Source organism: Rhinolophus hipposideros (genome assembly GCF_964194185.1).
Source record: "Rhinolophus hipposideros genome assembly, chromosome: 24".
Taxonomy (NCBI): Eukaryota; Metazoa; Chordata; class Mammalia; order Chiroptera; family Rhinolophidae; genus Rhinolophus; species Rhinolophus hipposideros.
The window spans coordinates 22,878,751-22,889,424 of record NC_138070.1 but is presented as its reverse complement, the minus strand read 5'-3'; positions in this window follow the sequence as shown (position 1 = coordinate 22,889,424).

Genomic DNA, 10,674 nt, shown 5'->3' with positions numbered 1-10,674 from the left:
TTCTGTGTAGATATCCTTTTATTTCATTTCTTTTTAAAACTCACATTGGCCAGCACTTCCAGAGCAACAGTTAGTGTTCGTGGCAATGGTCATTTGTGGCAGACTCTGTTTGGGGTCGGAGACCAATGGGTGTCCATCTCAAAACTCTGGTCTCTAAGGCCGTGGTAGCTGGGGTGGCCACATGGCCCAGTTCTGACCCAGGAGGCTCAAGTGGAAGTCTGCCAGAGATTTGGGGAAACTCTTTGCTTTCCTGATAGGAAAACTGTTCCTTCCTCCTCAACTTCTTCCTGCCTGGAAATTTGATGCAATGCCCAGAGGTGTAGTAGCCATCTTGCAACCATGAGACAATTGAGGATAAAAGCCACACATAGTGAAATGGAAAAATAGAAGGATCCTTGGCTTTGGATGAAATTTTTGACCAGCTGGTCCAGCCACCCACATTCAACTCCCTGAGTTCTTGCTATTTGAGAAATATAAACAGCTAAGTCCATTTGTCACTCACAGTTGTTTCATTCCTCACTGAGATAGCATTGGGTCTTTATTCTGACTTGAAGGGAGACAGATCTCTGGTCTTTCCCTGTCAGGAAAATGCCAACTCTTGCCCATGACTGATTGTTTATAACATTAACGATCTATCTTTATTGGTCTAGTTTGCTAAGACTTTAAAAAAATCAGGATTTAATGCTGAATTTGACCAAACACCTTCTTGGAATCCCCCAGAAATGATTATATGGGTTTCCTTCCTTGTTGTGGAGTTCTAATTGGATTTATAACTCCCAACAGAGATTTTCTAACATTATATCGCCTTCATTTTATTAAAATAAACCCCTCTCCAGCAATGGTGCATTAACATTTACTCTGTGTGGACTGGCTTTACAACAAGCAGAGCTGCCCAGGGTGACTCCAAGATTTCACTCTGGAGATGAACCACCTGGGACTGCACCCAACAGGGAGAGTCACCCAAAACTCAACTCCTCACAGTGGCTGGGCGACACTGATAGGATTGTCCTCCTGGCTTGCTCAAAAAATAAAATACTAAGTGAAGTGGGGGTGCCCAGAACATGGCATGATGGCTGGGAAGATCCCCTAATATACAGGGCATCTGCAAGGAGATGTACCAGATGCTTCACTTTCTAGATGATGGGTTAGGATGGAACCTTCTAAATCATTGCAACCACAAATACATTATTTTCATAATCAGTACAATAAGCAATTTCTACTTTGAATAGTAACATTTAGGGTCCACAGATCTTCCTATGGCGCTATTCCAGAATGACACCTGTTTTTCCTGTCCTGGCCAAAGCCTAGACTGACAGCAGCAGGCTAGGCCAGGAGTGCACACATGAGGTCGGACAATTAAGTTCATGAACTCATCTTAGAAAAAGGGGTGTCTGGATGGCTCGGTTAGAGCACGAGCTTGGATGGCTCAGTCGGTTAGAACGTGAGCTCTTAACAAGATTGCCAGTTGGAGTCCCATATGGGCCAGTGAGAAGCAACGGCTTGAGCTTGGAGCTGAGCCACTGGTGGGTAGCCGGTTGGCTCATTGGTTAGAGCACAGTGCTCACTACACCAAGATTGCTTGTTTGAGTCCCACCTGGGCCAGTGAGCTGCACCCTCCACAACTAGATTGAAAAACAATGACTTGAAATGGAGCTGATGGATCCTGGAAAAACACCCTGTTCCCCAATATTCCCCAATTAAAAAAAAAAAAAAGTGCTACCATGTTTCCCTGAAAATAAGACATAGCCAGACCATCAGCTCTAATGCATCTTTTGGAGCAAAAATTAATATAAGACCTGGTATTTTATATTATTTTATATTATATTATTGTATTTTATTATATTAATTATATTTATTATATTATAAAGACTGGGTCTTATATTAAAATAAGACCAGGTCTTATATTAATTTTTGGTCCAAAAGACGCATTACAGCTGATGGTCCAGCTAGGTCTTATTTTTGGGGAAACACGGTACATACTTCATTGCTGAATATCACTACAGTCACCTTCGAAGTACTCCCCTTGGGAAGCCTGTGCACCGATGCCAGCGCCTAGTCCACCCTTCAAAGCAATTTTGGAACTCTTTTTCTGGAATGGCCATCAGAGCTGTCGTCATATTACCCTTGATGTCCTGAATATCATCAAAATGTGTTCCTTTCAATATTTCCTTTATCTTTGGGTCAAGAAAGAAGTCATTGGGGGCCAGATCAGGTGAGTAGGGAGGCTGTTCCAATACATTTGTTTGTTAAAAACTCCCTCACAGACAGTGCCATGTGAGCTGGTCCATTGTCATGATGCAAGAGCCATGAATTGTTGGCGAAAAGTTCAGGTCGTTGAACTTTTTCACACAGCCTTTTCAGCACTTCCAAATAGTAAACTTGGTTAACTGTCCAATTGGTACAAATTCATAATGAATAATCCCTCTGATATCAAAAAAGGTTAACAACATCGTTGCAACAACTTCACGAACTTAATTGTCTGACCTCGTATTGTCTCAGCCAGGGCCACTCCCAGAATTCTGGGGCTCGGCCACAAACCATGTTCCGTGTCAGTTTGCTGCCAGGTAAGTTATGCAGAGGGAGCCACAGGCCAAGACTGTGGTGAGAGGAGAGCATGGGGCCTGCCTCTCGCTTCTGGCTCCCCCGAACAACAGAGGCCTGAACCAGCATTCCTGGCACCAGAGGTACCTTGCCTAGTCCACGAGGCAAAGCATCTCTGTTCTAGTTAGGATCAGGGGTATGGTTACAGTTTGGATTGGGTGTCGGGGGTGGAGGTGTGGTGGGGGGGTGAGGGTGTTGGGGTGGGGGGGTAGGAAACAGGGCGAGGGCTAAGATGTTTAGAAGTTAGAGTTAGGGTTGGTGTCATGCAGGGTCTCATGCGGGGTCTCTGGTCCTGCTCCCCGCATAAGAACACAGGACATGGTGAGGCCAAAAAGGAACACCCATGGAGCCATAGATAGGGGAGTCAAACCTCTATAGTCTCGCTGGTGGCTGGGTTGGAGACACAGGCAGCAGGAGCCACACGATCCACAACCTGCCGTGCGCTTCTCTGCCAACCAACCTCACTTGCTAACTGCAATACGCCATCTGCTTCTCTGCCAACCAACCAACCCCACTTGCTAGCTGCAATCTGCCCTGCTAACTGCAATCCGCGCTTGCTGGTTCAGCCACCATCTGCTGCTAGCGTAGCCACGGCAGTTACATTAGTGGCCAACGGCTCACTGGTTACAGCTGGCAGCCAAATAGCCATATCTGATGGCCAGATGATGGCCATTTACTACCCGAGCCAGCACCTTTCCACATGAGGCCGAGAGCCTGGAAACTGCACTCCTGGCTCTGTCCCTACAATTTGAGTAGGAGTTAGGGTTGGAATTAGGGTGGGCTATTTTTCATGCCATAAGTACCTGCTGGAGCAAGAAAAAGGGTGAGCAGCATGTCCGAGAGTGCTGGGGCAGGCAGAAATTACACATCCACTTCCATAAATCCAGCGGGCGCTGTCATATGCAGGCCAATCCGCACATCTCAGCAGACGTTAAAGTCAAGTCAGAGCTAGGATCGTCTCGGCACAAAACCCAACTAGCATGCTTTCATATTCTAATTGCATAAATTCTTCCAATAACATTTTGAATTCCCCATTGAGCCAAGTCAGAGATGTCTGTTTCTAGTTTAGTTTCCTCCCCTGGTAGAATTGTTTTTTGGGGATGGTTTTGGAGTCGCTGTGGGGGTGTGGGTGCTCTCCCGCTGCTCATGGGGGAATGCATCTTCTTGCAGGAAGTCCAATCAATACCATCAGGACTAGGGTACACCTTAAGGCAATTACTACTTATGGCTTCAGGGGCCCTGGACTGAAGCTGGAAGCAGAGACCCCCTTTAGCACGTTGACCTGCAGCAGCACCAAAGAGGACCCACAGTCTCTATTGGCCTATTTTACTGTGACTCCCATCGGGTTATGGTGTGTCAGCGTCCCCAGACCACCCTCAGGCTTGATGATTCACTAGAAAGATTCACAAGACTCAGAAATAATTACAGTTGGAAGGATAATTATCATGGAAGGATACAGATTCAAATCCGCAAAGGAAAAGGCACATGGGGACAACATCCAAGAGAGGCCAGACACATGCTCCCAGGTATCCCTCCCAGTAGAGTCACACGGGGTCACACTTAATTCTCCCAGCAACATTGTGATGACACATGCAAACGGCCATGATTAGGGAAGCTCACCAAGCTTCAGTGTCCAGGGTTTTTACTGGGGGTCAGGCAGATGGGCTGCAGCACCCATGTTACTTATCCCAGCCTCTCAGACTCAAGCCTCCATGTCCCCCTCCCACCCCAGAGCAAAACCAGGTGTTCACAGTAAATCCCAATCTTCAGAGAAACTTACCTGGTCAAACTAATACACGTAGCCCAAGGCCTTAGGCAAACAAACGTTCTTACCCACAGAATAGTTCAGGGGCTCAATGGGGATCTGAAAACAGGCCTGCCTTTGGAATGCATGGAGTGACAGCAACCCAGGCTTGCTGAGTCTTCCCTGTCCAGGTGCCCTCTGGCCCTTTCGGAGGCCCTAGCATAAAACATTTGGGCCACATTTCCTAAGTGTTGGTGCCACTGGACACCTTGCATATTTTTGCCTATTACACTGCAAACCAGGATCTCGATAAGGAGAGGCATGAGTGTGGTAGCAGCTGCAAAGGCATTTAGACCTCGGAGGGTCCCAATGAGCCATCTGTTCTTAGGAGTGTGGCTCTCTCAGCACTTCACCCAATGACTGGTGGTCTCACACAGCCACCACCAACGTCCGTGTTGCACAGGGTATCAGTTTTCCCCTGAGTGCCCTATAGAATGGAGGTCATTGTCTGGTTGAGACACACAAGCAACGCTCACAGAAAGAGAGACCTTCCCCTGACCCCTTATGCTGCTAAGGGGAGGGCCCAAACTTTTACTCTTCCCCCAAAGTGACTCAGGTCATAAATCCATAGCAAAGGCTCAGTGGGAACTGGCAAGTGGACCACAGCTCAGCACATTGCACAGGGTAAGCACATCCAGGAAGCTGAGAACAGTTCACTCACCACAAACCAGAGATTGTACCCCGTGACTAAGAGCAAGAGAAGATCTCAGAAGATGGCAGCCCCAGCCTAGACCATCCTGACTGTTCGGCAATTGTTTTGTGATCATCCCATGAAAGTGTGATGTGATGGACTTGCTTCCAATTTAATAGGTCAGCTGTAAACACAAAACAGGAATATTTGAAAGATGCTTATTAGTCACACAAGGGACTCTGCGGGGAGAGGAGGTTGGCATAAGGCTCCTGGTGAGTGTGCATTGAACCTTCATACTGGCCTGGGGTGGGTCTAAGTCAAGTTCTCAAGTGAGGGCTAAGGTCCCAGGTTTGAAGTCCCACAGGTGCCACACGAGGGAACAGGAGCTCCTGTATCAATCAGCTGGCCCTGATGTGGGACAGAAGGAAGGAGGGACTTGACCACTGTCAATGGTCAAATAACAAAAATTAAATCAGACTCTATTTCAATTCACCCGATTGTGACATTGTGGTTAATAATAATTATTTGGTTCCTTATTTTTTTTTTAAGGTTTTATTGGGGACGGGAAACAGGACTTTATTGGGGAACAGTGTGTACTTCCAGGACTTTTTTCCAAGTCAAGTTGTTGTCCTTTCAATCTTAGTTGTGGAGGGCGCAGCTCAGCTCCAGGTCCAGTCACTGTTGTTAGTTGCAGGGGGCACAGCCCACCATCCCTTGCGGGAGTTGAACAAGCAAGCAATCTTGTGGTTGAGAGCCTGTGCTCCAACCAACTGAGCCACCTGGCCACCAGGGAGGTGAACAGCAGCTCATTGACTTCATTCTGGTTGAGGAGGGTGCAGCTCACTGGCCCATGTGGGAATCAAACTGGTTGCCCCGAGCTCGCACTCTAACCAACTGAGCCACCTGTCCACCCCTGTTTCCTTACTTTTGAGTTTTAAGAGTTCATTATATATTTGGAACAACAGCCCTTTATCAGATGTGTCTTTTACAAATATTTTCTCCTAATCTGTGGCTTGTCTTCTCATTCTCTTGACAATGCCTTTCGCAGAGCAGGCGTATTTAATTTTAATGAAGTCCAGCTTATCAATTCTTTCTCTCGCCAAGAATGCCATTGGTGTTGTATTTTTTAAAAAAACAACAACAAAAAAACATCACCAGGGGTGACCGGTTAGCTGGGTAGAGCGCGGTGCTCTTAACAACAAGGTTGCTGGTTCGATCACCACGTGAGCCACTGTGAGCTGCGCCCTCCACAATTAGATTGAAACAACTACTTGGAGCTGATGGATCCTGGAAAAACACACTTAAAATAAATTTTTAAAAGTTTAAAAAATAATAATAAATAAATAATAAAAAGACATCACCATACCCAAGGTCATTTAAGTTTTATGTTATCTTTTAGGAGTTTTATAGTTTTGAGTTTTACATGTAGGTCTGAGATCCATCTTGAGTTATTTTTTGTGAGGGGTGTAAGGTCTGTGTCTAGATGTTTTCTTGCATGTGGATGCCCAGTTGTTCCAGCACCATTTGTTGAAAAGACTATCTTTGCTCCATTGTATTGCCGTTGTTCCTCTGTCAAATATCAGTTTACCATATTTATGTGGCTCTATTTCCAAGCTCTCTAATCTGTCCCATTGACTTATTTGTCTATTCTTTGGCCAATACAACACTACCTTATAGTCGCACAACAGCCTAGCCAACAGTCCCCCCATGTCTTTCCTTAAGAAAAGAAGAGTCTGTGAGATAGTGCCTTTCTAGAACTCTGTTCCATCCTTGTGTTTACACCTTATGTCTCTCTGTCTAATCCCCAAAAGATGCTTTGCAGCCAAAGACGGGTAAGATATCTCACGGGAGATACAACCTAAGCCAGGCGGAACCGAGTGGGGACCCCCAATGAGCTGCCTTAGACAAATATGGGAAGGGGCCTTGCCTCCCCTTGCCCCTGCCTGGGAAAGTCTGTTGCCGGCTCTGGCTTTTCCCTTGCACCTGTTTGTGAGAGAAGTCATGAGGACAATAAAGATCAGTTCTCTCCACTTATCTCAACGGAGCTGTTACAATATGAGAGGCTTGACCCTGAGAAGGTACATACCTTAGGTAAGACATCATGGGACCCGTGCTTCGGCTGTTTGAAGATTAAAATAATTGGCTTGCGATGTTTCTATAACGTGATAAGTGAGTCTCACAGACCATGCCAAAAACACTGCTCCTCCCTTGTACATTTATCAATAAAAGCCTCCAGTCAGCTTTATTCGAGGCTCCAGTCCTCTGAGACTGAGAGACCACTGGCCTTCTGAGAGATTTAACTGCATTAAGTCTCTGTTTGTTTCTTTCTTAAAAACTGAACCCAAACCGCCCCTTCTCGCACCCTCACTGCCCTTGTTGCGCGGGACGCGACACTACCTTGATTATGTAGCTTTATAGTAAGTCTTGAAATACGGCAGTGTCAGTGCTCTGACTTTGTTGTCCTTCAGTGTCGTGTTGGCTATTCTGGGGTTTGTGCCTCTCCATATAAGCTTTAGAATCAATTTGTCGATATACACAAAGTAACTTGCTGAGATTTTTATTGGGATTGCATTGAATCTACAAATCAATTTAGGTGGAACTGACATCCTGACAATATTGAATCTTCCTGTCCATGAACATGGAATAGCTCTCCATTTATTTAGTTCTTCTTTGATCTCTTTCACCAGAGTTTTGTAATTATTTTCCTCATATAGGTCTTTTACATGTAAATATTTAGATTTATATCAACTTTTGGGGGGTTTTTTTTTTGGTGCTAATCTCAACTCTTCAGGGTGGTCCCTTGTTATGTCCTGATCAAAATGCTCACTGGAAACATTACTTCTTGCTTCCCCTGCAAAATGCTAAGTCTAGGGGTGGCCTGATGGCTCAGTTAGTTAGAGCGGGAGCTCTTAACAACAGGGTTGCTGGTTCGATTGCCACGTGGGCCAGTGAGCTGCACACTCCACAACTAGATTGAAGGACAATAACTTGGAGCTGATGGGCCCTGGAGAAACACACTGTTCCCCAATATTCCCCAATAAAACAATGCGAAGTCTAAATTGAAGATGATAGCCGTCAAGAGGTTATTGGTTTTATGCCCTTAAACTCCCCTTCTGTTACACTGATTTATTCGTTTGCCTCAGGCCTCCCCTCTTATTTTGACTTGCAGCCTCTGTATTTAGTGCCTAATAAAACCTTTGGGCTTCTGTCCTTAAATAATTCATGCCAATATTGCTCCCACTCTTGCCAATTGCCCTTATTCTACTGACCAGATCAGGGGTCACTGGTGCTGCCTTAGGGGTCAGAAGGGCAGACAACAAAATAAAATTATTGATGCCACTCAGGAAGCGTCAAAAATAATATCCAAATAAAATTAAAACTGCTGTGTCCACTGAAGCCCTAAGAGAGTCAGTGCTTTCTGACAGCCATGGTGGCTGACACTTACCCAACATTAGACTATCTATGACCATCTTAGGGGGGGTTGCTCCTTAGGGGCACTTCTTGCTTCACCTGGGTAAGCAAGGCAGGCATATTTGTTCAGTGCACCTACAAATGAGACAATAGATTAAAGTTGTTGTGGGGACAAAGCCCCCAAAAAACAGTTTCCAGGCTCTCGGCCTCACATAGAAAGGTGCTGGCTCGGGTAGTAAATGGCCATCAACTGTGATCAGATGGCCAGCAGCTGTGGCTAGTTGGCCGTCAGCTGTAAGTCGTAAGCCATTGGCCACTGATATAACTGCCGCAGCTACGGAGGGGAGCCGAGGAGAGTGAAGGAGGAGACTGAAGGAAACTAATGACAGTCGAGGAGAGTTGGTCGGTTGGCAGCAAAGCGGACAGCAAATCGCACGTCGTGTAAACCCAGCCTCCAGTGAGACCATAATGGTATGACTTTCCTACCGTGGGTGTTCCTTTTTGGCCTCATCATGTCCTGTGTTCTTATGTGGGGAGCGGGAGCAGAGACCCCGCAGGCCTCCCCGCCGGACACCCCGCACGACAGTTGTTAATAACGTCACTCAGATGTTTGAGCAAATGCCCAGAATACCCACCAGTTGTTCTCCTGGCTGTCCCGGATGCCCTGGGTGAGTAGTGGCTATGTATACTCTTCTAAGGCCTTCTCATTCTCACTATAGGTTTTTGCATATGGTTCTTTATATTTAAACAAATTCAGCCTCAATAAGTGAGAAATGGCATATTTCAGTCATTGATGAGACATCAGCCCGTTGTATGTTTTTTTCCAACACCACTAAGTAATGAACTCAATTCTGATATTATCTGCCTGGAGATAGTTTCAGATCCCACAGGTTAAGGACTCAGTCCTACAAGACTGCCATCCCCCCTCCCCGCTCCCACTTCAGGTGCCAGTTGTAGCCCAGGTTGTTACCTGTGTTTCTAACCATCTGGCTACAGATTGGAGGTTCCCTTGATGTCCTCCTTGGGTTGGATTAATTTGCTAGAGCAGCTCACAGAACTCAGAGAAACAGTTTACTTACTAGATCATCAGTTTATTATAAAAGGATGTAATGTGGGGTTAACCAGATGGAAGAGAGGCATAGGGCAAGGTATATGGGAAAAGGGCACAGAGCTTCTACGGCTTCTTCAGGTCCACCACTCGCCCAGCTCTTCCAGATGTGCACAAACCTGGAAGCTCTCTGAGCCTGTCTTTTTGGATTTTTATGGATGTTTTATTACCTAAGCGTGATTGATTAAATCATTGGCCACTGACGATTCATTCAATCTCTAACCCTAGTTATCAAGTGTACGATTCAGCAGCGTGAGTATATTCACATCCTTGTGCAGCCATCACCACTATGGTTCCAGACCTTTTTATCTTGCGACACTAAAACTCTGTGCGCATTAAACACTAACTCCCCGTTCCCCTCACTCCCAAGCAACCTCCATTCTACTTTCTATCATGAGTTTTCCCGTTTTGTGTCTGGCTTCTTTCATTTAGCATAATGTCCTCCAGGTTCATCCATGTTGTAGTGTGTCAAAATTTCCTTTCTTCCTATGGCCGACCACATTCACTTATTTTTAAATTAATTTTTAGATTGCCTTACTTTTTTGGGGGGGGAATATTGGGGAACAGTGTGTTTCTCCAAGGCCCATCAGGTCCTAGTGGTTGTCCTTCAATCTAGTTGTGGAGGGCGCAGCTCAGTTCCAAGCCCAGTTGCGGTTTTCAATCTTTAGTTAACAGGGGGCGCAGCCCACCATCCCATGTGGGAGTTGAACCGGCAACCTTGTTGCTGAAGCTCACTCTCTGACCAACTGAGCCATCCGGCTGCCCCCGACCACATTCACTTTTGAAGGGACACAACACTTCATTACTTGATTGCTCGTGGGTAGCTCACTCCTGTGCCGGCAGGACCTTGAGGGCAGATTCAGCGGTGGCTTTTACACAGAGCATGGAGGAGGAATGGGCTATCATTCCGTATAATTCAGGGCCTGTGCCTCAGTGAAGTGCTTACATAGCAACTGGTTCACACTACGCCCATGTAGATCAGGGTCCCTCCAGTGTCTCAGACAGATGATATCACTCAGCCTTCTGGCTTTCCTCCTGGTTATGCCTCCTTTGGGGAATAATCTGGGCCTGGGACACCGCATTCAACCAGGTGGGCCCCACCTGGCAACATGAGAGCTG